The sequence below is a fragment of the Corythoichthys intestinalis genome, chromosome 1 (genome assembly GCF_030265065.1).
Source record: "Corythoichthys intestinalis isolate RoL2023-P3 chromosome 1, ASM3026506v1, whole genome shotgun sequence".
Taxonomy (NCBI): domain Eukaryota; kingdom Metazoa; phylum Chordata; class Actinopteri; order Syngnathiformes; family Syngnathidae; genus Corythoichthys; species Corythoichthys intestinalis.
This window is the reverse complement of record NC_080395.1, coordinates 79,621,891-79,646,272: the sequence shown is the minus strand read 5'-3', so window position 1 is coordinate 79,646,272 and position 24,382 is coordinate 79,621,891.

The following is a 24,382-nucleotide window of genomic DNA, read 5'->3' as shown; positions in this document are numbered from 1 at the left end:
TTTCACAGTGAGATCTATGCGATATGGCCGAGAAATGTAATTTTGATGTTAACTCCCAAACCGCTGCGCAGAAGTCAACCAAACTTCACCCATTAGTGTATTGTATCACAATCTAGTAGTTACATGTGGAAATTTGGTTATTGGACATTTGGTTTGAGCGCAATCATTAAACTTAGGTCAAAAAAGCCATTTAAGCCTTTTCACAGTGAGATCTATGCGATATGGCCGAGAAATGTAATTTTGATGTTAACTCCCAAACCGCTGCGCAGAAGTCAACCAAACTTCACCCAATAGTGTATTGTATCACAATCTAGTAGTTACATTTGAAAATTTTGTTCTAGGAAATTTTGTTTGAGCGCAATCATTAAACTTAATTAAAAAAGTCATTTAAGCCTTTTCACAGTGAGATCTATGCGATATGGCCGAGAAATGTAATTTTGATGTTAACTCCCAAACCGCTGCGCAGAAGTCAACCAAACTTGACCCATTAGTGTATTGTATCACAATCTAGTAATTACATGTGGAAATTTGGTTCTAGGACATTTGATTTGAGCGCAATCATCAAACTTAGGTCAAAAAAGCCATTTAAGCCTTTTCACAGTGAGATCTATGCGATATGGCCGAGAAATGTAATTTTGATGTTAACTCCCAAACCGCTGCGCAGAAGTCAACCAAACTTCACCCATTAGTGTATTGTATCACAATCTAGTAGTTACATGTGGAAATTTGGTTTTTGGACATTTGGTTTGAGCGCAATCATTAAACTTAGGTCAAAAAAGCCATTTAAGCCTTTTCACAGTGAGATCTATGCGATATGGCCGAGAAATGTAATTTTGATGTTAACTCCCAAACCGCTGCGCAGAAGTCAACCAAACTTCACCCAATAGTGTATTGTATCACAATCTAATAGTTACATTTGAAAATTTTGTTCTAGGAAATTTTGTTTGAGCGCAATCATCAAACTTAATTAAAAAAGTCATTTAAGCCTTTTCACAGTGAGATCTATGCGATATGGCCGAGAAATGTAATTTTGATGTTAACTCCCAAACCTCTGCGCAGAAGTCAACCAAACTTCACCCATTAGTGTATTGTATCACAATCTAGTAGTTACATGTGGAAATTTGGTTCTAGGACATTTGATTTGAGCGCAATCCTCAAACTTAGGTCAAAAAAGCCATTTAAGCCTTTTCACAGTGAGATCTATGCGATATGGCCGAGAAATGTAATTTTGATGTTAACTCCCAAACCGCTGCGCAGAAGTCAACCAAACTTCACCCAATAGTGTATTGTATCACATTCTAGTAGTTACATTTGAAAATTTCGTTCTAGGACATTTGGTTTGAGCGCAATCTTTAAACTTAGGTCAAAAAAGCCATTTAAGCCTTTTCACAGTGAGATCTATGCGATATGGCCGAGAAATGTAATTTTGATGTTAACTCCCAAACCGCTGCGCAGAAGTCAACCAAACTTCACCCAATAGTGTATTGTATCACAATCTAGTAGTTACATTTGAAAATTTTGTTCTAGGACATTTTGTTTGAACGCAATCATCAAACTTAATTAAAAAAGTCATTTAAGCCTTTTCACAGTGAGATCTATGCGATATGGCCGAGAAATGTAATTTTGATGTTAACTCCCAAACCGCTGCGCAGAAGTCAACCAAACTTCACCCAATAGTGTATTGTATCACAATCTAGTAGTTACATTTGAAAATTTTGTTCTAGGACATTTTGTTTGAACGCAATCATCAAACTTAATTAAAAAAGTCATTTAAGCCTTTTCACGGTGAGATCTATGCGATATGGCCGAGAAATGTAATTTTGATGTTAACTCCCAAACCGCTGCGCAGAAGTCAACCAAACTTCACCCAATAGTGTATTGTATCACATTCTAGTAGTTACATTTGAAAATTTCGTTCTAGGACATTTGGTTTGAGCGCAATCATTAAACTTAGGTCAAAAAAGCCATTTAAGCCTTTTCACAGTGAGATCTATGCGATATGGCCGAGAAATGTAATTTTGATGTTAACTCCCAAACCGCTGCGCAGAAGTCAACCAAACTTCACCCAATAGTGTATTGTATCAAAATCTAGTAGTTACATTGGAAAATTTTGTTCTAGGAAATTTTGTTTGAGCGCAATCATCAAACTTAATTAAAAAAGTCATTTAAGCCTTTTCACAGTGAGATCTATGCGATATGGCCGAGAAATGTAATTTTGATGTTAACTCCCAAACCGCTGCGCAGAAGTCAACCAAACTTCACCCAATAGTGTATTGTATCACAATCTAATAGTTACATTTGAAAATTTTGTTCTAGGAAATTTTGTTTGAGCGCAATCATCAAACTTAATTAAAAAAGTCATTTAAGCCTTTTCACAGTGAGATCTATGCGATATGGCCGAGAAATGTAATTTTGATGTTAACTCCCAAACCTCTGCGCAGAAGTCAACCAAACTTCACCCATTAGTGTATTGTATCACAATCTAGTAGTTACATGTGGAAATTTGGTTCTAGGACATTTGATTTGAGCGCAATCCTCAAACTTAGGTCAAAAAAGCCATTTAAGCCTTTTCACAGTGAGATCTATGCGATATGGCCGAGAAATGTAATTTTGATGTTAACTCCCAAACCGCTGCGCAGAAGTCAACCAAACTTCACCCAATAGTGTATTGTATCATATTCTAGTAGTTACATTTGAAAATTTCGTTCTAGGACATTTGGTTTGAGCGCAATCTTTAAACTTAGGTCAAAAAAGCCATTTAAGCCTTTTCACAGTGAGATCTATGCGATATGGCCGAGAAATGTAATTTTGATGTTAACTCCCAAACCGCTTCGCAGAAGTCAACCAAACTTCACCCAATAGTGTATTGTATCACAATCTAGTAGTTACATTTGAAAATTTTGTTCTAGGACATTTTGTTTGAACGCAATCATCAAACTTAATTAAAAAAGTCATTTAAGCCTTTTCACAGTGAGATCTATGCGATATGGCCGAGAAATGTAATTTTGATGTTAACTCCCAAACCGCTGCGCAGAAGTCAACCAAACTTCACCCAATAGTGTATTGTATCACAATCTAGTAGTTACATTTGAAAATTTTGTTCTAGGACATTTTGTTTGAACGCAATCATCAAACTTAATTAAAAAAGTCATTTAAGCCTTTTCACGTTGAGATCTATGCGATATGGCCGAGAAATGTAATTTTGATGTTAACTCCCAAACCGCTGCGCAGAAGTCAACCAAACTTCACCCAATAGTGTATTGTATCACAATCTAGTAGTTACATTTGAAAATTTTGTTCTAGGACATTTTGTTTGAACGCAATCATCAAACTTAATTAAAAAAGTCATTTAAGCCTTTTCACAGTGAGATCTATGCGATATGGCCGAGAAATGTAATTTTGATGTTAACTCCCAAACCGCTGCGCAGAAGTCAACCAAACTTCAACCATTAGTGTATTGTATCACAATCTAGTAGTTACATGTGGAAATTTGGTTCTAGGACATTTGATTTGAGCGCAGTCCTCAAACTTAGGTCAAAAAAGCCATTTAAGCCTTTTCACAGTGAGATCTATGCGATATGGCCGAGAAATGTAATTTTGATGTTAACTCCCAAACCGCTGCGCAGAAGTCAACCAAACTTCACCCAATAGTGTATTGTATCACAATCTAGTAGTTACATTTGAAAATTTTGTTCTAGGACATTTTGTTTGAGCGCAATCATCAAACTTAATTAAAAAAGTCATTTAAGCCTTTTCACAGTGAGATCTATGCGATATGGCCGAGAAATGTAATTTTGATGTTAACTCCCAAACCGCTGCGCAGAAGTCAACCAAACTTCACCCATTAGTGTATTGTATCACAATCTAGTAGTTACATGTGGAAATTTGGTTATTGGACATTTGGTTTGAGCGCAATCATTAAACTTAGGTCAAAAAAGCCATTTAAGCCTTTTCACAGTGAGATCTATGCGATATGGCCGAGAAATGTAATTTTGATGTTAACTCCCAAACCGCTGCGCAGAAGTCAACCAAACTTCACCCAATAGTGTATTGTATCACAATCTAGTAGTTACATTTGAAAAATTTGTTCTAGGAAATTTTGTTTGAGCGCAATCATTAAACTTAATTAAAAAAGTCATTTAAGCCTTTTCACAGTGAGATCTATGCGATATGGCCGAGAAATGTAATTTTGATGTTAACTCCCAAACCGCTGCGCAGAAGTCAACCAAACTTGACCCATTAGTGTATTGTATCACAATCTAGTAATTACATGTGGAAATTTGGTTCTAGGACATTTGATTTGAGCGCAATCATCAAACTTAGGTCAAAAAAGCCATTTAAGCCTTTTCACAGTGAGATCTATGCGATATGGCCGAGAAATGTAATTTTGATGTTAACTCCCAAACCGCTGCGCAGAAGTCAACCAAACTTCACCCATTAGTGTATTGTATCACAATCTAGTAGTTACATGTGGAAATTTGGTTTTTGGACATTTGGTTTGAGCGCAATCATTAAACTTAGGTCAAAAAAGCCATTTAAGCCTTTTCACAGTGAGATCTATGCGATATGGCCGAGAAATGTAATTTTGATGTTAACTCCCAAACCGCTGCGCAGAAGTCAACCAAACTTCACCCAATAGTGTATTGTATCACAATCTAATAGTTACATTTGAAAATTTTGTTCTAGGAAATTTTGTTTGAGCGCAATCATCAAACTTAATTAAAAAAGTCATTTAAGCCTTTTCACAGTGAGATCTATGCGATATGGCCGAGAAATGTAATTTTGATGTTAACTCCCAAACCTCTGCGCAGAAGTCAACCAAACTTCACCCATTAGTGTATTGTATCACAATCTAGTAGTTACATGTGGAAATTTGGTTCTAGGACATTTGATTTGAGCGCAATCCTCAAACTTAGGTCAAAAAAGCCATTTAAGCCTTTTCACAGTGAGATCTATGCGATATGGCCGAGAAATGTAATTTTGATGTTAACTCCCAAACCGCTGCGCAGAAGTCAACCAAACTTCACCCAATAGTGTATTGTATCACATTCTAGTAGTTACATTTGAAAATTTCGTTCTAGGACATTTGGTTTGAGCGCAATCTTTAAACTTAGGTCAAAAAAGCCATTTAAGCCTTTTCACAGTGAGATCTATGCGATATGGCCGAGAAATGTAATTTTGATGTTAACTCCCAAACCGCTGCGCAGAAGTCAACCAAACTTCACCCAATAGTGTATTGTATCACAATCTAGTAGTTACATTTGAAAATTTTGTTCTAGGACATTTTGTTTGAACGCAATCATCAAACTTAATTAAAAAAGTCATTTAAGCCTTTTCACAGTGAGATCTATGCGATATGGCCGAGAAATGTAATTTTGATGTTAACTCCCAAACCGCTGCGCAGAAGTCAACCAAACTTCACCCAATAGTGTATTGTATCACAATCTAGTAGTTACATTTGAAAATTTTGTTCTAGGACATTTTGTTTGAACGCAATCATCAAACTTAATTAAAAAAGTCATTTAAGCCTTTTCACGGTGAGATCTATGCGATATGGCCGAGAAATGTAATTTTGATGTTAACTCCCAAACCGCTGCGCAGAAGTCAACCAAACTTCACCCAATAGTGTATTGTATCACATTCTAGTAGTTACATTTGAAAATTTCGTTCTAGGACATTTGGTTTGAGCGCAATCATTAAACTTAGGTCAAAAAAGCCATTTAAGCCTTTTCACAGTGAGATCTATGCGATATGGCCGAGAAATGTAATTTTGATGTTAACTCCCAAACCGCTGCGCAGAAGTCAACCAAACTTCACCCAATAGTGTATTGTATCAAAATCTAGTAGTTACATTGGAAAATTTTGTTCTAGGAAATTTTGTTTGAGCGCAATCATCAAACTTAATTAAAAAAGTCATTTAAGCCTTTTCACAGTGAGATCTATACGATATGGCCGAGAAATGTAATTTTGATGTTAACTCCCAAACCTCTGCGCAGAAGTCAACCAAACTTCACCCATTAGTGTATTGTATCACAATCTAGTAGTTACATGTGGAAATTTGGTTCTAGGACATTTGATTTGAGCGCAATCCTCAAACTTAGGTCAAAAAAGCCATTTAAGCCTTTTCACAGTGAGATCTATACGATATGGCCGAGAAATGTAATTTTGATGTTAACTCCCAAACCGCTGCGCAGAAGTCAACCAAACTTCACCCAATAGTGTATTGTATCACATTCTAGTAGTTACATTTGAAAATTTCGTTCTAGGACATTTGGTTTGAGCGCAATCTTTAAACTTAGGTCAAAAAAGCCATTTAAGCCTTTTCACAGTGAGATCTATGCGATATGGCCGAGAAATGTAATTTTGATGTTAACTCCCAAACCGCTGCGCAGAAGTCAACCAAACTTCACCCAATAGTGTATTGTATCACAATCTAGTAGTTACATTTGAAAATTTTGTTCTATGACATTTTGTTTGAACGCAATCATCAAACTTAATTAAAAAAGTCATTTAAGCCTTTTCACAGTGAGATCTATGCGATATGGCCGAGAAATGTAATTTTGATGTTAACTCCCAAACCGCTGCGCAGAAGTCAACCAAACTTCACCCATTAGTGTATTGTATCACAATCTAGTAGTTACATGTGGAAATTTGGTTATTGGACATTTGGTTTGAGCGCAATCATCAAACTTAGGTCAAAAAAGCCATTTAAGCCTTTTCACAGTGAGATCTATGCGATATGGCCGAGAAATGTAATTTTGATGTTAACTCCCAAACCGCTGCGCAGAAGTCAACCAAACTTCACCCAATAGTGTATTGTATCACAATCTAGTAGTTACATTTGAAAATTTTGTTCTAGGAAATTTTGTTTGAGCGCAATCATCAAACTTAATTAAAAAAGTCATTTAAGCCTTTTCACAGTGAGATCTATGCGATATGGCCGAGAAATGTAATTTTGATGTTAACTCCCAAACCGCTGCGCAGAAGTCAACCAAACTTCACCCAATAGTGTATTGTATCACAATCTAGTAGTTACATTTGAAAATTTTGTTCTAGGACATTTTGTTTGAACGCAATCATCAAACTTAATTAAAAAAGTCATTTAAGCCTTTTCACAGTGAGATCTATGCGATATGGCCGAGAAATGTAATTTTGATGTTAACTCCCAAACCGCTGCGCAGAAGTCAACCAAACTTCAACCATTAGTGTATTGTATCACAATCTAGTAGTTACATGTGGAAATTTGGTTCTAGGACATTTGATTTGAGCGCAGTCCTCAAACTTAGGTCAAAAAAGCCATTTAAGCCTTTTCACAGTGAGATCTATGCGATATGGCCGAGAAATGTAATTTTGATGTTAACTCCCAAACCGCTGCGCAGAAGTCAACCAAACTTCACCCAATAGTGTATTGTATCACATTCTAGTAGTTACATTTGAAAATTTCGTTCTAGGACATTTGGTTTGAGCGCAATCTTTAAACTTAGGTCAAAAAAGCCATTTAAGCCTTTTCACAGTGAGATCTATGCGATATGGCCGAGAAATGTAATTTTGATGTTAACTCCCAAACCTCTGCGCAGAAGTCAACCAAACTTCACCCAATAGTGTATTGTATCACAATCTAGTAGTTACATGTGGAAATTTGGTTCTAGGACATTTGATTTGAGAGCAATCTTTAAACTTAGGTCAAAAAAGCCATTTAAGCCTTTTCACAGTGAGATCTATGCGATATGGCCGAGAAATGTAATTTTGATGTTAACTCCCAAACCGCTGCGCAGAAGTCAACCAAACTTCACCCAATAGTGTATTGTATCACAATCTAGTAGTTACATTTGAAAATTTTGTTCTAGGACATTTTGTTTGAACGCAATCATCAAACTTAATTAAAAAAGTCATTTAAGCCTTTTCACAGTGAGATCTATGCGATATGGCCGAGAAATGTAATTTTGATGTTAACTCCCAAACCGCTGCGCAGAAGTCAACCAAACTTCACCCAATAGTGTATTGTATCACAATCTAGTAGTTACATTTGAAAATTTGGTTCTAGGACATTTGATTTGAGCGCAATCCTCAAACTTAGGTCAAAAAAGCCATTTAAGCCTTTTCACAGTGAGATCTATGCGATATGGCCGAGAAATGTAATTTTGATGTTAACTCCCAAACCGCTGCGCAGAAGTCAACCAAACTTCACCCAATAGTGTATTGTATCACATTCTAGTAGTTACATTTGAAAATTTCGTTCTAGGACATTTGGTTTGAGCGCAATCTTTAAACTTAGGTCAAAAAAGCCATTTAAGCCTTTTCACAGTGAGATCTATGCGATATGGCCGAGAAATGTAATTTTGATGTTAACTCCCAAACCGCTGCGCAGAAGTCAACCAAACTTCACCCAATAGTGTATTGTATCACAATCTAGTAGTTACATTTGAAAATTTTGTTCTAGGACATTTTGTTTGAACGCAATCATCAAACTTAATTAAAAAAGTCATTTAAGCCTTTTCACAGTGAGATCTATGCGATATGGCCGAGAAATGTAATTTTGATGTTAACTCCCAAACCGCTGCGCAGAAGTCAACCAAACTTCACCCAATAGTGTATTGTATCACAATCTAGTAGTTACATTTGAAAATTTTGTTCTAGGACATTTTGTTTGAACGCAATCATCAAACTTAATTAAAAAAGTCATTTAAGCCTTTTCACGGTGAGATCTATGCGATATGGCCGAGAAATGTAATTTTGATGTTAACTCCCAAACCGCTGCGCAGAAGTCAACCAAACTTCACCCAATAGTGTATTGTATCACATTCTAGTAGTTACATTTGAAAATTTCGTTCTAGGACATTTGGTTTGAGCGCAATCATTAAACTTAGGTCAAAAAAGCCATTTAAGCCTTTTCACAGTGAGATCTATGCGATATGGCCGAGAAATGTAATTTTGATGTTAACTCCCAAACCGCTGCGCAGAAGTCAACCAAACTTCACCCAATAGTGTATTGTATCAAAATCTAGTAGTTACATTGGAAAATTTTGTTCTAGGAAATTTTGTTTGAGCGCAATCATCAAACTTAATTAAAAAAGTCATTTAAGCCTTTTCACAGTGAGATCTATACGATATGGCCGAGAAATGTAATTTTGATGTTAACTCCCAAACCTCTGCGCAGAAGTCAACCAAACTTCACCCATTAGTGTATTGTATCACAATCTAGTAGTTACATGTGGAAATTTGGTTCTAGGACATTTGATTTGAGCGCAATCCTCAAACTTAGGTCAAAAAAGCCATTTAAGCCTTTTCACAGTGAGATCTATACGATATGGCCGAGAAATGTAATTTTGATGTTAACTCCCAAACCGCTGCGCAGAAGTCAACCAAACTTCACCCAATAGTGTATTGTATCACATTCTAGTAGTTACATTTGAAAATTTCGTTCTAGGACATTTGGTTTGAGCGCAATCTTTAAACTTAGGTCAAAAAAGCCATTTAAGCCTTTTCACAGTGAGATCTATGCGATATGGCCGAGAAATGTAATTTTGATGTTAACTCCCAAACCGCTGCGCAGAAGTCAACCAAACTTCACCCAATAGTGTATTGTATCACAATCTAGTAGTTACATTTGAAAATTTTGTTCTATGACATTTTGTTTGAACGCAATCATCAAACTTAATTAAAAAAGTCATTTAAGCCTTTTCACAGTGAGATCTATGCGATATGGCCGAGAAATGTAATTTTGATGTTAACTCCCAAACCGCTGCGCAGAAGTCAACCAAACTTCACCCATTAGTGTATTGTATCACAATCTAGTAGTTACATGTGGAAATTTGGTTATTGGACATTTGGTTTGAGCGCAATCATCAAACTTAGGTCAAAAAAGCCATTTAAGCCTTTTCACAGTGAGATCTATGCGATATGGCCGAGAAATGTAATTTTGATGTTAACTCCCAAACCGCTGCGCAGAAGTCAACCAAACTTCACCCAATAGTGTATTGTATCACAATCTAGTAGTTACATTTGAAAATTTTGTTCTAGGAAATTTTGTTTGAGCGCAATCATCAAACTTAATTAAAAAAGTCATTTAAGCCTTTTCACAGTGAGATCTATGCGATATGGCCGAGAAATGTAATTTTGATGTTAACTCCCAAACCGCTGCGCAGAAGTCAACCAAACTTCACCCAATAGTGTATTGTATCACAATCTAGTAGTTACATTTGAAAATTTTGTTCTAGGACATTTTGTTTGAACGCAATCATCAAACTTAATTAAAAAAGTCATTTAAGCCTTTTCACAGTGAGATCTATGCGATATGGCCGAGAAATGTAATTTTGATGTTAACTCCCAAACCGCTGCGCAGAAGTCAACCAAACTTCAACCATTAGTGTATTGTATCACAATCTAGTAGTTACATGTGGAAATTTGGTTCTAGGACATTTGATTTGAGCGCAGTCCTCAAACTTAGGTCAAAAAAGCCATTTAAGCCTTTTCACAGTGAGATCTATGCGATATGGCCGAGAAATGTAATTTTGATGTTAACTCCCAAACCGCTGCGCAGAAGTCAACCAAACTTCACCCAATAGTGTATTGTATCACATTCTAGTAGTTACATTTGAAAATTTCGTTCTAGGACATTTGGTTTGAGCGCAATCTTTAAACTTAGGTCAAAAAAGCCATTTAAGCCTTTTCACAGTGAGATCTATGCGATATGGCCGAGAAATGTAATTTTGATGTTAACTCCCAAACCTCTGCGCAGAAGTCAACCAAACTTCACCCAATAGTGTATTGTATCACAATCTAGTAGTTACATGTGGAAATTTGGTTCTAGGACATTTGATTTGAGAGCAATCTTTAAACTTAGGTCAAAAAAGCCATTTAAGCCTTTTCACAGTGAGATCTATGCGATATGGCCGAGAAATGTAATTTTGATGTTAACTCCCAAACCGCTGCGCAGAAGTCAACCAAACTTCACCCAATAGTGTATTGTATCACAATCTAGTAGTTACATTTGAAAATTTTGTTCTAGGACATTTTGTTTGAACGCAATCATCAAACTTAATTAAAAAAGTCATTTAAGCCTTTTCACAGTGAGATCTATGCGATATGGCCGAGAAATGTAATTTTGATGTTAACTCCCAAACCGCTGCGCAGAAGTCAACCAAACTTCACCCAATAGTGTATTGTATCACAATCTAGTAGTTACATTTGAAAATTTTGTTCTAGGACATTTTGTTTGAACGCAATCATCAAACTTAATTAAAAAAGTCATTTAAGCCTTTTCACAGTGAGATCTATGCGATATGGCCGAGAAATGTAATTTTGATGTTAACTCCCAAACCGCTGCGCAGAAGTCAACCAAACTTCACCCAATAGTGTATTGTATCACAATCTAGTAGTTACATTTGAAAATTTTGTTCTAGGACATTTTGTTTGAACGCAATCATCAAACTTAATTAAAAAAGTCATTTAAGCCTTTTCACGGTGAGATCTATGCGATATGGCCGAGAAATGTAATTTTGATGTTAACTCCCAAACCGCTGCGCAGAAGTCAACCAAACTTCACCCAATAGTGTATTGTATCACATTCTAGTAGTTACATTTGAAAATTTCGTTCTAGGACATTTGGTTTGAGCGCAATCATTAAACTTAGGTCAAAAAAGCCATTTAAGCCTTTTCACAGTGAGATCTATGCGATATGGCCGAGAAATGTAATTTTGATGTTAACTCCCAAACCGCTGCGCAGAAGTCAACCAAACTTCACCCAATAGTGTATTGTATCAAAATCTAGTAGTTACATTGGAAAATTTTGTTCTAGGAAATTTTGTTTGAGCGCAATCATCAAACTTAATTAAAAAAGTCATTTAAGCCTTTTCACAGTGAGATCTATACGATATGGCCGAGAAATGTAATTTTGATGTTAACTCCCAAACCTCTGCGCAGAAGTCAACCAAACTTCACCCATTAGTGTATTGTATCACAATCTAGTAGTTACATGTGGAAATTTGGTTCTAGGACATTTGATTTGAGCGCAATCCTCAAACTTAGGTCAAAAAAGCCATTTAAGCCTTTTCACAGTGAGATCTATGCGATATGGCCGAGAAATGTAATTTTGATGTTAACTCCCAAACCGCTGCGCAGAAGTCAACCAAACTTCACCCAATAGTGTATTGTATCACATTCTAGTAGTTACATTTGAAAATTTCGTTCTAGGACATTTGGTTTGAGCGCAATCTTTAAACTTAGGTCAAAAAAGCCATTTAAGCCTTTTCACAGTGAGATCTATGCGATATGGCCGAGAAATGTAATTTTGATGTTAACTCCCAAACCGCTGCGCAGAAGTCAACCAAACTTCACCCAATAGTGTATTGTATCACAATCTAGTAGTTACATTTGAAAATTTTGTTCTATGACATTTTGTTTGAACGCAATCATCAAACTTAATTAAAAAAGTCATTTAAGCCTTTTCACAGTGAGATCTATGCGATATGGCCGAGAAATGTAATTTTGATGTTAACTCCCAAACCGCTGCGCAGAAGTCAACCAAACTTCACCCATTAGTGTATTGTATCACAATCTAGTAGTTACATGTGGAAATTTGGTTATTGGACATTTGGTTTGAGCGCAATCATCAAACTTAGGTCAAAAAAGCCATTTAAGCCTTTTCACAGTGAGATCTATGCGATATGGCCGAGAAATGTAATTTTGATGTTAACTCCCAAACCTCTGCGCAGAAGTCAACCAAACTTCACCCAATAGTGTATTGTATCACAATCTAGTAGTTACATGTGGAAATTTGGTTCTAGGACATTTGATTTGAGAGCAATCTTTAAACTTAGGTCAAAAAAGCCATTTAAGCCTTTTCACAGTGAGATCTATGCGATATGGCCGAGAAATGTAATTTTGATGTTAACTCCCAAACCGCTGCGCAGAAGTCAACCAAACTTCACCCAATAGTGTATTGTATCACAATCTAGTAGTTACATTTGAAAATTTTGTTCTAGGACATTTTGTTTGAACGCAATCATCAAACTTAATTAAAAAAGTCATTTAAGCCTTTTCACAGTGAGATCTATGCGATATGGCCGAGAAATGTAATTTTGATGTTAACTCCCAAACCGCTGCGCAGAAGTCAACCAAACTTCACCCAATAGTGTATTGTATCACATTCTAGTAGTTACATTTGAAAATTTCGTTCTAGGACATTTGGTTTGAGCGCAATCATTAAACTTAGGTCAAAAAAGCCATTTAAGCCTTTTCACAGTGAGATCTATGCGATATGGCCGAGAAATGTAATTTTGATGTTAACTCCCAAACCGCTGCGCAGAAGTCAACTAAACTTCACCCAATAGTGTATTGTATCACAATCTAGTAGTTACATGTGGAAATTTGGTTCTAGGACATTTGATTTGAGAGCAATCTTTAAACTTAGGTCAAAAAAGCCATTTAAGCCTTTTCACAGTGAGATCTATGCGATATGGCCGAGAAATGTAATTTTGATGTTAACTCCCAAACCGCTGCGCAGAAGTCAACCAAACTTCACCCAATAGTGTATTGTATCACAATCTAGTAGTTACATTTGAAAATTTTGTTCTAGGACATTTTGTTTGAACGCAATCATCAAACTTAATTAAAAAAGTCATTTAAGCCTTTTCACAGTGAGATCTATGCGATATGGCCGAGAAATGTAATTTTGATGTTAACTCCCAAACCGCTGCGCAGAAGTCAACCAAACTTCACCCAATAGTGTATTGTATCACATTCTAGTAGTTACATTTGAAAATTTCGTTCTAGGACATTTGGTTTGAGCGCAATCATTAAACTTAGGTCAAAAAAGCCATTTAAGCCTTTTCACAGTGAGATCTATGCGATATGGCCGAGAAATGTAATTTTGATGTTAACTCCCAAACCGCTGCGCAGAAGTCAACTAAACTTCACCCAATAGTGTATTGTATCACAATCTAGTAGTTACATGTGGAAATTTGGTTCTAGGACATTTGATTTGAGAGCAATCTTTAAACTTAGGTCAAAAAAGCCATTTAAGCCTTTTCACAGTGAGATCTATGCGATATGGCCGAGAAATGTAATTTTGATGTTAACTCCCAAACCGCTGCGCAGAAGTCAACCAAACTTCACCCAATAGTGTATTGTATCACAATCTAGTAGTTACATTTGAAAATTTTGTTCTAGGACATTTTGTTTGAACGCAATCATCAAACTTAATTAAAAAAGTCATTTAAGCCTTTTCACAGTGAGATCTATGCGATATGGCCGAGAAATGTAATTTTGATGTTAACTCCCAAACCGCTGCGCAGAAGTCAACCAAACTTCACCCAATAGTGTATTGTATCACATTCTAGTAGTTACATTTGAAAATTTCGTTCTAGGACATTTGGTTTGAGCGCAATCATTAAACTTAGGTCAAAAAAGCCATTTAAGCCTTTTCACAGTGAGATCTATGCGATATGGCCGAGAAATGTAATTTTGATGTTAACTCCCAAACCGCTGCGCAGAAGTCAACTAAACTTCACCCAATAGTGTATTGTATCACATTCTAGTAGTTACATTTGAAAATTTCGTTCTAGGACATTTGGTTTGAGCGCAATCATTAAACTTAATTAAAAAAGTCATTTAAGCCTTTTCACAGTGAGATCTATGCGATATGGCCGAGAAATGTAATTTTGATGTTAACTCCCAAACCGCTGCGCAGAAGTCAACCAAACTTCACCCATTAGTGTATTGTATCACAATCTAGTAATTACATGTGGAAATTTGGTTCTAGGACATTTGATTTGAGCGCAATCCTCAAACTTAGGTCAAAAAAGCCATTTAAGCCTTTTCACAGTGAGATCTATGCGATATGGCCGAGAAATGTAATTTTGATGTTAACTCCCAAACCGCTGCGCAGAAGTCAACCAAACTTCACCCAATAGTGTATTGTATCACAATCTAGTAGTTACATTTGAAAATTTTGTTCTATGACATTTTGTTTGAACGCAATCATCAAACTTAATTAAAAAAGTCATTTAAGCCTTTTCACAGTGAGATCTATGTGATATGGCCAAGAAATGTAATTTTGATGTTAACTCCCAAACCGCCTCGCAGAAGTCAACCAAACTTCACCCATTAGTGTATTGTATCGCAATCTAGTAGTTACATGTGGAAATTTGGTTATTGGACATTTGGTTTGAGCGCAATCATTAAACTTAGGTCAAAAAAGCCATTTAAGCCTTTTCACAGTGAGATCTATGCGATATGGCCGAGAAATGTAATTTTGATGTTAACTCCCAAACCGCTGCGCAGAAGTCAACCAAACTTCATCCAATAGTGTATTGTATCACAATCTAGTAGTTACATTTGAAAATTTTGTTCTAGGACATTTTGTTTGAACGCAATCATCAAACTTAATTAAAAAAGTCATTTAAGCCTTTTCACAGTGAGATCTATGCGATATGGCCGAGAAATGTAATTTTGATGTTAACTCCCAAACCGCTGCGCAGAAGTCAACCAAACTTCACCCAATAGTGTATTGTATCACATTCTAGTAGTTACATTTGAAAATTTCGTTCTAGGACATTTGGTTTGAGCGCAATCATTAAACTTAGGTCAAAAAAGCCATTTAAGCCTTTTCACAGTGAGATCTATGCGATATGGCCGAGAAATGTAATTTTGATGTTAACTCCCAAACCGCTGCGCAGAAGTCAACCAAACTTCACCCAATAGTGTATTGTATCACAATCTAGTAGTTACATTTGAAAATTTTGTTCTAGGAAATTTTGTTTGAGCGCAATCATCAAACTTAATTAAAAAAGTCATTTAAGCCTTTTCACAGTGAGATCTATGCGATATGGCCGAGAAATGTAATTTTGATGTTAACTCCCAAACCGCTGCGCAGAAGTCAACCAAACTTCACCCATTAGTGTATTGTATCACAATCTAGTAGTTACATGTGAAAATTTGGTTCTAGGACATTTGATTTGAGCGCAATCCTCAAACTTAGGTCAAAAAAGCCATTTAAGCCTTTTCACAGTGAGATCTATGCGATATGGCCGAGAAATGTAATTTTGATGTTAACTCCCAAACCGCTGCGCAGAAGTCAACCAAACTTCACCCAATAGTGTATTGTATCACATTCTAGTAGTTACATTTGAAAATTTCGTTCTAGGACATTTGGTTTGAGCGCAATCCTCAAACTTAGGTCAAAAAAGCCATTTAAGCCTTTTCACAGTGAGATCTATGCGATATGGCCGAGAAATGTAATTTTGATGTTAACTCCCAAACCGCTGCGCAGAAGTCAACCAAACTTCACCCATTAGTGTATTGTATCACAATCTAGTAGTTACATGTGGAAATTTGGTTTTTGGACATTTGGTTTGAGCGCAATCATTAAACTTAGGTCAAAAAAGCCATTTAAGCCTTTTCACAGTGAGATCTATGCGATATGGCCGAGAAATGTAATTTTGATGTTAACTCCCAAACCGCTGCGCAGAAGTCAACCAAACTTCACCCAATAGTGTATTGTATCACAATCTAGTAGTTACATTTGAAAATTTTGTTCTAGGACATTTTGTTTGAACGCAATCATCAAACTTAATTAAAAAAGTCATTTAAGCCTTTTCACGGTGAGATCTATGCGATATGGCCGAGAAATGTAATTTTGATGTTAACTCCCAAACCGCTGCGCAGAAGTCAACCAAACTTCACCCAATAGTGTATTGTATCACATTCTAGTAGTTACATTTGAAAATTTCGTTCTAGGACATTTGGTTTGAGCGCAATCATTAAACTTAGGTCAAAAAAGCCATTTAAGCCTTTTCACAGTGAGATCTATGCGATATGGCCGAGAAATGTAATTTTGATGTTAACTCCCAAACCGCTGCGCAGAAGTCAACCAAACTTCACCCAATAGTGTATTGTATCAAAATCTAGTAGTTACATTGGAAAATTTTGTTCTAGGAAATTTTGTTTGAGCGCAATCATCAAACTTAATTAAAAAAGTCATTTAAGCCTTTTCACAGTGAGATCTATACGATATGGCCGAGAAATGTAATTTTGATGTTAACTCCCAAACCTCTGCGCAGAAGTCAACCAAACTTCACCCATTAGTGTATTGTATCACAATCTAGTAGTTACATGTGGAAATTTGGTTCTAGGACATTTGATTTGAGCGCAATCCTCAAACTTAGGTCAAAAAAGCCATTTAAGCCTTTTCACAGTGAGATCTATGCGATATGGCCGAGAAATGTAATTTTGATGTTAACTCCCAAACCGCTGCGCAGAAGTCAACCAAACTTCACCCAATAGTGTATTGTATCACATTCTAGTAGTTACATTTGAAAATTTCGTTCTAGGACATTTGGTTTGAGCGCAATCTTTAAACTTAGGTCAAAAAAGCCATTTAAGCCTTTTCACAGTGAGATCTATGCGATATGGCCGAGAAATGTAATTTTGATGTTAACTCCCAAACCGCTGCGCAGAAGTCAACCAAACTTCACCCAATAGTGTATTGTATCACAATCTAGTAGTTACATTTGAAAATTTTGTTCTAGGACATTTTGTTTGAACGCAATCATCAAACTTAATTAAAAAAGTCATTTAAGCCTTTTCACAGTGAGATCTATGCGATATGGCCGAGAAATGTAATTTTGATGTTAACTCCCAAACCGCTGCGCAGAAGTCAACCAAACTTCACCCATTAGTGTATTGTATCACAATCTAGTAGTTACATGTGGAAATTTGGTTATTGGACATTTGGTTTGAGCGCAATCATTAAACTTAGGTCAAAAAAGCCATTTAAGCCTTTTCACAGTGAGATCTATGCGATATGGCCGAGAAATGTAATTTTGATGTTAACTCCCAAACCGCTGCGCAGAAGTCAACCAAACTTCACCCAATAGTGTATTGTATCAAAATCTAGTAGTTACATTGGAAAATTTTGTTCTAGGAAATTTTGTTTGAGCGCAATCATCAAACTTAATTAAAAAAGTCATTTAAGCCTTTTCACAGTGAGATCTATGCGATATGGCCGAGAAATGTAATTTTGATGTTAACTCCCAAACCGCTGCGCAGAAGTCAACCAAACTTCACCCAATAGTGTATTGTATCACAATCTAGTAGTTACATTTGAAAATTTTGTTCTATGACATTTTGTTTGAACGCAATCATCAAACTTAATTAAAAAAGTCATTTAAGCCTTTTCACAGTGAGATCTATGCGATATGGCCGAGAAATGTAATTTTGATGTTAACTCCCAAACCGCTGCGCAGAAGTCAACCAAACTTCACCCATTAGTGTATTGTATCACAATCTAGTAGTTACATGTGGAAATTTGGTTATTGGACATTTGGTTTGAGCGCAATCATCAAACTTAGGTCAAAAAAGCCATTTAAGCCTTTTCACAGTGAGATCTATGCGATATGGCCGAGAAATGTAATTTTGATGTTAACTCCCAAACCGCTGCGCAGAAGTCAACCAAACTTCACCCAATAGTGTATTGTATCACAATCTAGTAGTTACATTTGAAAATTTTGTTCTAGGAAATTTTGTTTGAGCGCAATCATCAAACTTAATTAAAAAAGTCATTTAAGCCTTTTCACAGTGAGATCTATGCGATATGGCCGAGAAATGTAATTTTGATGTTAACTCCCAAACCGCTGCGCAGAAGTCAACCAAACTTCACCCAATAGTGTATTGTATCACAATCTAGTAGTTACATTTGAAAATTTTGTTCTAGGACATTTTGTTTGAACGCAATCATCAAACTTAATTAAAAAAGTCATTTAAGCCTTTTCACAGTGAGATCTATGCGATATGGCCGAGAAATGTAATTTTGATGTTAACTCCCAAACCGCTGCGCAGAAGTCAACCAAACTTCAACCATTAGTGTATTGTATCACAATCTAGTAGTTACATGTGGAAATTTGGTTCTAGGACATTTGATTTGAGCGCAGTCCTCAAACTTAGGTCAAAAAAGCCATTTAAGCCTTTTCACAGTGAGATCTATGCGATATGGCCGAGAAATGTAATTTTGATGTTAACTCCCAAACCGCTGCGCAGAAGTCAACCAAACTTCACCCAATAGTGTATTGTATCACATTCTAGTAGTTACATTTGAAAATTTCGTTCTAGGACATTTGGTTTGAGCGCAATCTTTAAACTTAGGTCAAAAAAGCCATTTAAGCCTTTTCACAGTGAGATCTATGCGATATGGCCGAGAAATGTAATTTTGATGTTAACTCCCAAACCTCTGCGCAGAAGTCAACCAAACTTCACCCAATAGTGTATTGTATCACAATCTAGTAGTTACATTTGAAAATTTTGTTCTATGACATTTTGTTTGAACGCAATCATCAAACTTAATTAAAAAAGTCATTTAAGCCTTTTCACAGTGAGATCTATGCGATATGGCCGAGAAATGTAATTTTGATGTTAACTCCCAAACCGCTGCGCAGAAGTCAACCAAACTTCACCCATTAGTGTATTGTATCACAATCTAGTAGTTACATGTGGAAATTTGGTTATTGGACATTTGGTTTGAGCGCAATCATCAAACTTAGGTCAAAAAAGCCATTTAAGCCTTTTCACAGTGAGATCTATGCGATATGGCCGAGAAATGTAATTTTGATGTTAACTCCCAAACCGCTGCGCAGAAGTCAACCAAACTTCACCCAATAGTGTATTGTATCACAATCTAGTAGTTACATTTGAAAATTTTGTTCTAGGACATTTTGTTTGAACGCAATCATCAAACTTAATTAAAAAAGTCATTTAAGCCTTTTCACAGTGAGATCTATGCGATATGGCCGAGAAATGTAATTTTGATGTTAACTCCCAAACCGCTGCGCAGAAGTCAACCAAACTTCACCCAATAGTGTATTGTATCACAATCTAGTAGTTACATTTGAAAATTTTGTTCTAGGACATTTTGTTTGAACGCAATCATCAAACTTAATTAAAAAAGTCATTTAAGCCTTTTCACGGTGAGATCTATGCGATATGGCCGAGAAATGTAATTTTGATGTTAACTCCCAAACCGCTGCGCAGAAGTCAACCAAACTTCACCCAATAGTGTATTGTATCACATTCTAGTAGTTACATTTGAAAATTTCGTTCTAGGACATTTGGTTTGAGCGCAATCATTAAACTTAGGTCAAAAAAGCCATTTAAGCCTTTTCACAGTGAGATCTATGCGATATGGCCGAGAAATGTAATTTTGATGTTAACTCCCAAACCGCTGCGCAGAAGTCAACCAAACTTCACCCAATAGTGTATTGTATCAAAATCTAGTAGTTACATTGGAAAATTTTGTTCTAGGAAATTTTGTTTGAGCGCAATCATCAAACTTAATTAAAAAAGTCATTTAAGCCTTTTCACAGTGAGATCTATACGATATGGCCGAGAAATGTAATTTTGATGTTAACTCCCAAACCTCTGCGCAGAAGTCAACCAAACTTCACCCATTAGTGTATTGTATCACAATCTAGTAGTTACATGTGGAAATTTGGTTCTAGGACATTTGATTTGAGCGCAATCCTCAAACTTAGGTCAAAAAAGCCATTTAAGCCTTTTCACAGTGAGATCTATGCGATATGGCCGAGAAATGTAATTTTGATGTTAACTCCCAAACCGCTGCGCAGAAGTCAACCAAACTTCACCCAATAGTGTATTGTATCACATTCTAGTAGTTACATTTGAAAATTTCGTTCTAGGACATTTGGTTTGAGCGCAATCTTTAAACTTAGGTCAAAAAAGCCATTTAAGCCTTTTCACAGTGAGATCTATGCGATATGGCCGAGAAATGTAATTTTGATGTTAACTCCCAAACCGCTGCGCAGAAGTCAACCAAACTTCACCCAATAGTGTATTGTATCACAATCTAGTAGTTACATTTGAAAATTTTGTTCTATGACATTTTGTTTGAACGCAATCATCAAACTTAATTAAAAAAGTCATTTAAGCCTTTTCACAGTGAGATCTATGCGATATGGCCGAGAAATGTAATTTTGATGTTAACTCCCAAACCGCTGCGCAGAAGTCAACCAAACTTCACCCATTAGTGTATTGTATCACAATCTAGTAGTTACATGTGGAAATTTGGTTATTGGACATTTGGTTTGAGCGCAATCATCAAACTTAGGTCAAAAAAGCCATTTAAGCCTTTTCACAGTGAGATCTATGCGATATGGCCGAGAAATGTAATTTTGATGTTAACTCCCAAACCTCTGCGCAGAAGTCAACCAAACTTCACCCAATAGTGTATTGTATCACAATCTAGTAGTTACATGTGGAAATTTGGTTCTAGGACATTTGATTTGAGAGCAATCTTTAAACTTAGGTCAAAAAAGCCATTTAAGCCTTTTCACAGTGAGATCTATGCGATATGGCCGAGAAATGTAATTTTGATGTTAACTCCCAAACCGCTGCGCAGAAGTCAACCAAACTTCACCCAATAGTGTATTGTATCACAATCTAGTAGTTACATTTGAAAATTTTGTTCTAGGACATTTTGTTTGAACGCAATCATCAAACTTAATTAAAAAAGTCATTTAAGCCTTTTCACAGTGAGATCTATGCGATATGGCCGAGAAATGTAATTTTGATGTTAACTCCCAAACCGCTGCGCAGAAGTCAACCAAACTTCACCCAATAGTGTATTGTATCACATTCTAGTAGTTACATTTGAAAATTTCGTTCTAGGACATTTGGTTTGAGCGCAATCATTAAACTTAGGTCAAAAAAGCCATTTAAGCCTTTTCACAGTGAGATCTATGCGATATGGCCGAGAAATGTAATTTTGATGTTAACTCCCAAACCGCTGCGCAGAAGTCAACTAAACTTCACCCAATAGTGTATTGTATCACATTCTAGTAGTTACATTTGAAAATTTCGTTCTAGGACATTTGGTTTGAGCGCAATCATTAAACTTAATTAAAAAAGTCATTTAAGCCTTTTCACAGTGAGATCTATGCGATATGGCCGAGAAATGTAATTTTGATGTTAACTCCCAAACCGCTGCGCAGAAGTCAACCAAACTTCACCCATTAGTGTATTGTATCACAATCTAGTAATTACATGTGGAAATTTGGTTCTAGGACATTTGATTTGAGCGCAATCCTCAAACTTAGGTCAAAAAAGCCATTTAAGCCTTTTCACAGTGAGATCTATGCGATATGGCCGAGAAATGTAATTTTGATGTTAACTCCCAAACCGCTGCGCAGAAGTCAACCAAACTTCACCCAATAGTGTATTGTATCACAATCTAGTAGTTACATTTGAAAATTTTGTTCTATGACATTTTGTTTGAACGCAATCATCAAACTTAATTAAAAAAGTCATTTAAGCCTTTTCACAGTGAGATCTATGTGATATGGCCAAGAAATGTAATTTTGATGTTAACTCCCAAACCGCCTCGCAGAAGTCAACCAAACTTCACCCATTAGTGTATTGTATCGCAATCTAGTAGTTACATGTGGAAATTTGGTTATTGGACATTTGGTTTGAGCGCAATCATTAAACTTAGGTCAAAAAAGCCATTTAAGCCTTTTCACAGTGAGATCTATGCGATATGGCCGAGAAATGTAATTTTGATGTTAACTCCCAAACCGCTGCGCAGAAGTCAACCAAACTTCATCCAATAGTGTATTGTATCACAATCTAGTAGTTACATTTGAAAATTTTGTTCTAGGACATTTTGTTTGAACGCAATCATCAAACTTAATTAAAAAAGTCATTTAAGCCTTTTCACAGTGAGATCTATGCGATATGGCCGAGAAATGTAATTTTGATGTTAACTCCCAAACCGCTGCGCAGAAGTCAACCAAACTTCACCCAATAGTGTATTGTATCACATTCTAGTAGTTACATTTGAAAATTTCGTTCTAGGACATTTGGTTTGAGCGCAATCATTAAACTTAGGTCAAAAAAGCCATTTAAGCCTTTTCACAGTGAGATCTATGCGATATGGCCGAGAAATGTAATTTTGATGTTAACTCCCAAACCGCTGCGCAGAAGTCAACCAAACTTCACCCAATAGTGTATTGTATCACAATCTAGTAGTTACATTTGAAAATTTTGTTCTAGGAAATTTTGTTTGAGCGCAATCATCAAACTTAATTAAAAAAGTCATTTAAGCCTTTTCACAGTGAGATCTATGCGATATGGCCGAGAAATGTAATTTTGATGTTAACTCCCAAACCGCTGCGCAGAAGTCAACCAAACTTCACCCATTAGTGTATTGTATCACAATCTAGTAGTTACATGTGAAAATTTGGTTCTAGGACATTTGATTTGAGCGCAATCCTCAAACTTAGGTCAAAAAAGCCATTTAAGCCTTTTCACAGTGAGATCTATGCGATATGGCCGAGAAATGTAATTTTGATGTTAACTCCCAAACCGCTGCGCAGAAGTCAACCAAACTTCACCCAATAGTGTATTGTATCACATTCTAGTAGTTACATTTGAAAATTTCGTTCTAGGACATTTGGTTTGAGCGCAATCCTCAAACTTAGGTCAAAAAAGCCATTTAAGCCTTTTCACAGTGAGATCTATGCGATATGGCCGAGAAATGTAATTTTGATGTTAACTCCCAAACCGCTGCGCAGAAGTCAACCAAACTTCACCCATTAGTGTATTGTATCACAATCTAGTAGTTACATGTGGAAATTTGGTTTTTGGACATTTGGTTTGAGCGCAATCATTAAACTTAGGTCAAAAAAGCCATTTAAGCCTTTTCACAGTGAGATCTATGCGATATGGCCGAGAAATGTAATTTTGATGTTAACTCCCAAACCGCTGCGCAGAAGTCAACTAAACTTCACCCAATAGTGTATTGTATCACAATCTAATAGTTACATTTGAAAATTTTGTTCTAGGAAATTTTGTTTGAGCGCAATCATCAAACTTAATTAAAAAAGTCATTTAAGCCTTTTCACAGTGAGATCTATGCGATATGGCCGAGAAATGTAATTTTGATGTTAACTCCCAAACCGCTGCGCAGAAGTCAACCAAACTTCACCCAATAGTGTATTGTATCACAATCTAGTAGTTACATTTGAAAATTTTGTTCTAGGACATTTTGTTTGAACGCAATCATCAAACTTAATTAAAAAAGTCATTTAAGCCTTTTCACGGTGAGATCTATGCGATATGGCCGAGAAATGTAATTTTGATGTTAACTCCCAAACCGCTGCGCAGAAGTCAACCAAACTTCACCCAATAGTGTATTGTATCACATTCTAGTAGTTACATTTGAAAATTTCGTTCTAGGACATTTGGTTTGAGCGCAATCATTAAACTTAGGTCAAAAAAGCCATTTAAGCCTTTTCACAGTGAGATCTATGCGATATGGCCGAGAAATGTAATTTTGATGTTAACTCCCAAACCGCTGCGCAGAAGTCAACCAAAC